Below are 6,178 nucleotides of genomic sequence, written 5' to 3'. Positions count from 1 at the left end.
GAGTAGGGATGGGCGTATATTGAGTATCTATGGATGTGACGCAGCGTGTTAATGAGGCATTTGACAACGGCCCAGGGTTAAGCCCTGAACCACTGCCAGCAGATAACTTCTGACCTGACATAGTGCCAACGCCACATAAACCGCTACGATGAAAGAGGATGAGAGATGTAGCCAAAAGCAAATGGTCGAATCCTACCCCAACTGGGGCATCTCTACAATAAGATACGGAGTTCGAGCCAAGAGCAATTACTCACAGTTATATGTAGTTAGTATATCCTGTGGATGTGATAAAGTTTAATATTGCTGGTACGATGGTGTTAATGTCGCAGGCGGATATTGTTAGCAGAGTGAGAAGGTCAAAGGTAGTGACTCCTGCTGCATGTAGTGTTTGTATGAGTTTTGTTCTGTAGTGGTTGTGAAGTGGACAGTGTAAAAGGTAATGGGTGATTGTTTCTGGGACATGGCAGTTTGTACATTTGTTTGTGTGCCTAGTGTACTGACCTAAATCGCCCAAAAGATTGGTTGTTTCTACCCTCAAGCGTGTGATGATTTTGTCATAGTGTATGTTAGAGTGATATTTGAGATTTTTTGAGCATGGGTTGGATATGATTTTAGATATGAGTTTGGTGTTTGAGTTTAGCTGTTGTTTGTAGATGCCAATTAAAGTGCGATGTATGGAGCTGTAAATTTCTCTGACCCCCTAGCGATATGTCATTATGTAACCATGTTATGACCTAGTGCTTGTTTTGCAGTGCTGTCGACAGTCTCGTTTCCTTGAATGCCGACATGTGAAGGTATCCACTGGAAGTGGATGTGTTGATTATATTGTGTGGAGTGATGCAAGATGGTGAGGATGGTGTTGAGAAGATATGGCCTACTAGTTTGAAATGTTTGTAGTGTTTGTAGTGCGCTAAGGGAGTCACTGAGAATTACCGTTCTCCGATATCCCTTATTGTGAATGTATTTGAGTGCAGCAATTAGAGCGACCATCTCCGTCGAGTAGACAGAGATGTTGTCCGTGCATCTATACCCCTCCTCTATGGGACCGCTGGGGTCATAGATGGCTGCACCCGTTTTGCCTGTGGTGGGTTCTTTACTTCCATCAGTATAGAGTTTTTGGAAGGCTTGGTAGTGTATGTCCATGTGTTGCAGTGCAATTGCTTTGATTGGTAATGGGTTACTGTGCTTTTTGGTGATTGCACTGCCGATATTGGTGCAAACCGTAGGAGGAGGAAAAGTCCATGGAGGCATTGGTAGCAATTGTTTGGTTGGTGGCTCAGGTAGCCCATAAGTGTTTGCATACTTCCATATTTGGTAACCAAGTGGTCCATTGGTGAATTGCAGTTCAATTATAAGACTTATTTAATTACTCTACCTTTCCAACGAGAGTCGGTACTTTCTGTTTAGCATAAAATCGATGTCCGTGTAGATTATATTCCAACCGTAAATGATTATCCTTAAGCATAACCTACTATATATCTATCATAATTGATTTGATGTAATTGTATGCCAAATTTACTACTATTATTGTGTGACTATCTCTATATGAAAAAGCCAAACTTTTCCAACAGACGTTTTTTTTTATCGAGGTGGTTAACGCGGTAAGCATCAAAGGTTGCATGGACGCCTCGATCGCCAGATAAGGTAGATAAGGTATACACAGGGACTAGTAACTAAATGTCAATAAATTTCTACCATCCAATCTGAAGCTTAATTTCGCTTGATTGACAAGGGTTCACAGACCAGGTAAAGGACTAAGACCATGTTTATCAAAATTCGGCCTAACGTCCAAAGTGAATAATTTTTTGTTAGAAATATGCTATAACATGTTCTTTTCCTATAATGTACTGGTTTTTATATGTAGAGTTCGTGAAAGAACACTATTTTTAGGTTTACATTACTAGTATAAATCCTATAATTTGCTCTACTTTTTAAGATTGCGTCATACAACGTCGCTATATATATTATTAGAAGTGGTAGCGTATTGTAAAACATAATTATGCAATGAGCGGTTTAATATATAATAAGATCTTGAAAAAGAAATTTTCTTTCAAAATACGCAATAAGGTTATTTTACTTATAGCCCGAATGGCACACCATATTTTTCAATCCTTCATTCGGCCATTTTCACACGCCGCGCTGTTAGCCTGTTTGCGCTGTTCGTGGAAGTTGCAGAGGATGTACTCATCGCATTTCAACGTAAGTTTTAGAAATATGAATATACTTCACCTCTACTCGTTAAACTGTATAACCATATAGGTGTACCAATTGCTCTTAAAAATAATAAACAAGTCGCATGGAACGAATAGTATGGTGCGCCTGTGGTGTGTTGACAAACACGTAATATTCACGCATTGGGCTGTTGGAAATCCCACAACAAATCTGTTAACTGTTGTCAACATATATTTATTGTTTATCTATTATAATTATATATTGTTAAGATTTAAAATTGTATGTATATCAGCTGATCAGAAAAATCAGCTGTTTTACGATCATGCCATTTTCAATTCCAAGTGCATGACCTTCTCGGGTCTATTTGAATTTTCTTACATGATGTTTGACTCACTTCACACTTTGAACTTTCCATGTATCATTGTATGGTCTAAAAAGTATTTGTATAGGTTAAAGAGACATATAATTGTATATAGATGTATATTTCCATAATGGTATATGTCTCTGGGGTAACATGTAGGCCTGTGGGGGGTTATAGGTTGAATAATTTTCGAATGATTTGGTATTCTAGTATTCTACTATGTTTAAACTTAACTTAGTGATTATTTAGTAATCAAATAAAAGTTATATGATGAATCGATACATTTCTTCAATTTACTGTAAACAAAAACTGTTTCTGTGGTTTGGAATCTGTCTGGTATTAGTGCATAATAAATAACTTCATAAGTCAATAAATATATTCTTGTTGTAGTGATGACATTTACAAAATCTGTGAGAATAGAAAAAAATGTGTTAGGGTCAACAGAAATTTTTAATTAGGGTAGGTCGGGAAAGTGGAAACCAATTAACATATATATATTTTTTTTGGCCTTATGCGGAAACATGGATTAGAAAAGTCGGAATGATTTTTACATTCAATAATTTTTAAATACTTAAAAGCACCATTAAGCCAGGAAAATCATAAGAACAGTTTGGTTTTATAATTTAAATATGCCTTATTTCAAGATAAATTGTAAACATGTCAAACTTAATTTCAACAATTACACTTACAACTTACATGCCTGCATTGGGATTAGATATAGAATCACTCAGAGAATGTTGAATTTCATGGGTACTACCATGATTTAAGCATATATTTTTTTGTTAGCTTATCTCCTTTATATTATTGAATATTAAATTTTTCCATACATCTACCACAAGGAAGAGCATGAAAGATAAAAATATTTTGTGAATTTGCTGATAATTGTGAAGTAAGATACATGTAATATATCAACATTAGCTACAACAAAAATTATTAGATGGGGAATCAAATTCAAATGAAATGTTTGTGTATATAATTATTTATGCAGAAATGTACATGTAGCTAAACTGTCCTCTATTGTTTAGTTGGAGACATGTTAATCTCCCACCGAATACATAAATGTAATTTTTCTGAATTCTGTATCAATGAAAATACATGAGGGCATGAAAGTACAACTTTTATGTGAATATTATAATACAGGGGTTCGTGTTTGCCCAACTATCTATTTTGTATTGCTTGTAGGAGTTATGAGATTGATCACTGTTTGTTATCTTCACCTTTCATTTATGATATAGTTTTGATAATGATATAATACTGGAGTAATTTGAATTTCAGGATGATATAATATGTACAGCAAAAATTAATGGCAAGGGTGACATGAATCAGATTGACAAGAATCCATATTCCTACTCCTCAATAATGCTATCATCACTGCCATCAGATTCATCAATGATAGTGGCATCAGTGACACATGCGGATAAGTGTTGGACATCACTGAAGGAATAGCTTCCTTGTTGTGCCTGCCAATAGCAAGGTACCAGATTATACATCAGTTATGTGGAAACAGATTCCCACAATAGGGGGACCAGATTGACACCTACATTGTACAGTATCAGGCAGTTATATCAGAACTGGAAAAACTGGATCCAAACAAGACTATATTGCTTGGAAGAAACATGTCGACTCTGAAGTTTAACCCTTATTAACCCATGGCACTTCTATGTCATTTGAAATATACCTGTGGAGGTTTTTAAAGTGTTTTTTTTTTGGGGGGGGGGTATTATTTGGAAGAATTCATATTTGATGATTCAAATGAAAATCTGCATGTTGAATTATGAATGTCATAATGTACTTTTTGAATGATGAAAAGTGTAGAGTCAAAAGTTATCAAATTGTCAAAAACACTGGTCAGGTCTGAATTCATCATCTTGGACACCTTGCATTTGGAATTATGATCTCTATGAAGAAATGCTGAAAATCTTGCAAAAGAGGAAATGACAAGTTGGGGTCCAAGGCACTTGCATATATGCATGAGAAGGTGTTCTATCCAGGCTAGAGGTCAATTACATAGCAATGTAACGCCTTACATTACCTAGAAAATTTCACATTACCATTACTCCTATTTTGAAATATAATGTATTACATTACTTGAGAGTGAATTTACATTACACATTTACATAACATACTGTCAGATATTAAAGAAATGGCATAAAAATTATTTCTGTATTATGATTTTTAATTATACATTAACATAAGTACACAAAATATTCAGCAATGTTAGGAAACATATCTATTAAGTTATTCATTGCATTTGATTGTCATCAATGTTTCAAATGCTTCAGTCAATCACTAATAAAATGAATTATTCTAAATCTTCGAAATATCATCAAATATTTGAAGTAGTGTAAATGTAATGAAAAATGTGCAGTACAGTATGCAATACATTACCATTACTTGTAATGCAAAAATGGTTCATTACACCCCCATTACATTGAAACTGGTTGTCATTTAATTACCATTACCCCAGGCCTGGTTCTGTTGAGAGGTATTGAAATTCTCTGTAGAGACTTTGTCTCAGGAAGTGGCCGAGATTGGTGGTGACAATTTTGTTGGATGTGAATTTACTGACACACATGTCTACACTTGCTACACAATATAGCATGTGGTGGTTTCAACAAGAAAGTTCTTACTCTGCAGGAAATGACGAATAGCTAATGGATTCACATTTTTTCTGACTTTTCTTCTGTACATTAGATGCATTGGAAAAACTTTCCTTTTCATTATCTTTTGCTGGTTCATTCTTTGAAATAAAATCAAGTCCGAAAATAAAGTATTTTGGTTTGGGTTTTTTCAATGAATTTTAAAAAATGTAATCTGTAATCCTTGCATATTTTGTTGGTGTTCTGTGATTGTTATTTTTATTTGTATTCAGGTATAATTTCATCTTCAGTGTCTTGAAAGAAATTAATTTTTCAATAACGCCAAGAAAAATGAAGTTAACAGTATGATTTAAAAAAAAAAATATTGACACGGGTAGGAATTGAACCCGGATCTCCCGATCGAAGGACGGGCTCTCTACCACTAAGCCACGACATCTATGACGTCACACGCTTAAAATCCTTGATACGTTTACTTGCCCTAGTTAACGTTATACTTTCGATATATCGGCAATAGTTTTAGTTATATCAATGCATGTTCTATAAATTCTTTTCATTTTGATCTTAGTAATTCTGTTGGTGTCGTCTAAATAAAAACTTTCTATAGCATTGAAGGTCCGATTTGTCGGACAGCAGATTCGTTTGTTTATGCATCAAAATTCTATAGCTTTTAGAATTCCTGCACAAACTTATGATAAAAACACCACATAGGGGTGTATTCTGCATGGAAATGATGTAGACTCCACATAAGTATGTTGTTTTAATTTTTCAAAGCAACATAATTAATAAAATACCCACAACTCTCACAAAAATAAATAATTCCGGATTGCTCTCGATTTAATTCAAAGTTGATATTCATCAACAGCACACCTTTCGATCCAAAAAATCGTTCGTGCAAAATTTATTTGTATTGATAGATTTTGATAGACTACAGTCAGTTTCTGGATCGAAGGTCGTGTTTTATATGAATTATATGACTAAATTTGAAAAAAGTGGAGATTTCTGCAGAAAACCAGACCGATACCGGTTTTGTCTTGTATAGAATTCC

At 34.6% G+C, this 6,178-nt stretch overlaps 1 long non-coding RNA gene across 1 annotated transcript; it reads left to right on the top strand.

The window, feature by feature from the left end:
• The first annotated feature begins 2,096 nt into the window (after positions 1 to 2,096).
• Positions 2,097 to 5,303, top strand: LOC130050331 (uncharacterized). Its single transcript, XR_008798759.1, has 2 exons — positions 2,097 to 2,199; positions 3,809 to 5,303. It is a non-coding gene; the product is annotated as an uncharacterized LOC130050331 (long non-coding RNA).
• Positions 5,304 to 6,178: the final 875 nt, after the last annotated feature.

This window comes from Ostrea edulis, chromosome 9 (assembly GCF_947568905.1).
Source record: "Ostrea edulis chromosome 9, xbOstEdul1.1, whole genome shotgun sequence".
Taxonomy (NCBI): Eukaryota; Metazoa; Mollusca; class Bivalvia; order Ostreida; family Ostreidae; genus Ostrea; species Ostrea edulis.
The sequence above is the reverse complement of the archived record's forward strand: the minus strand, read 5'-3'. Positions and strand labels throughout refer to the sequence as shown.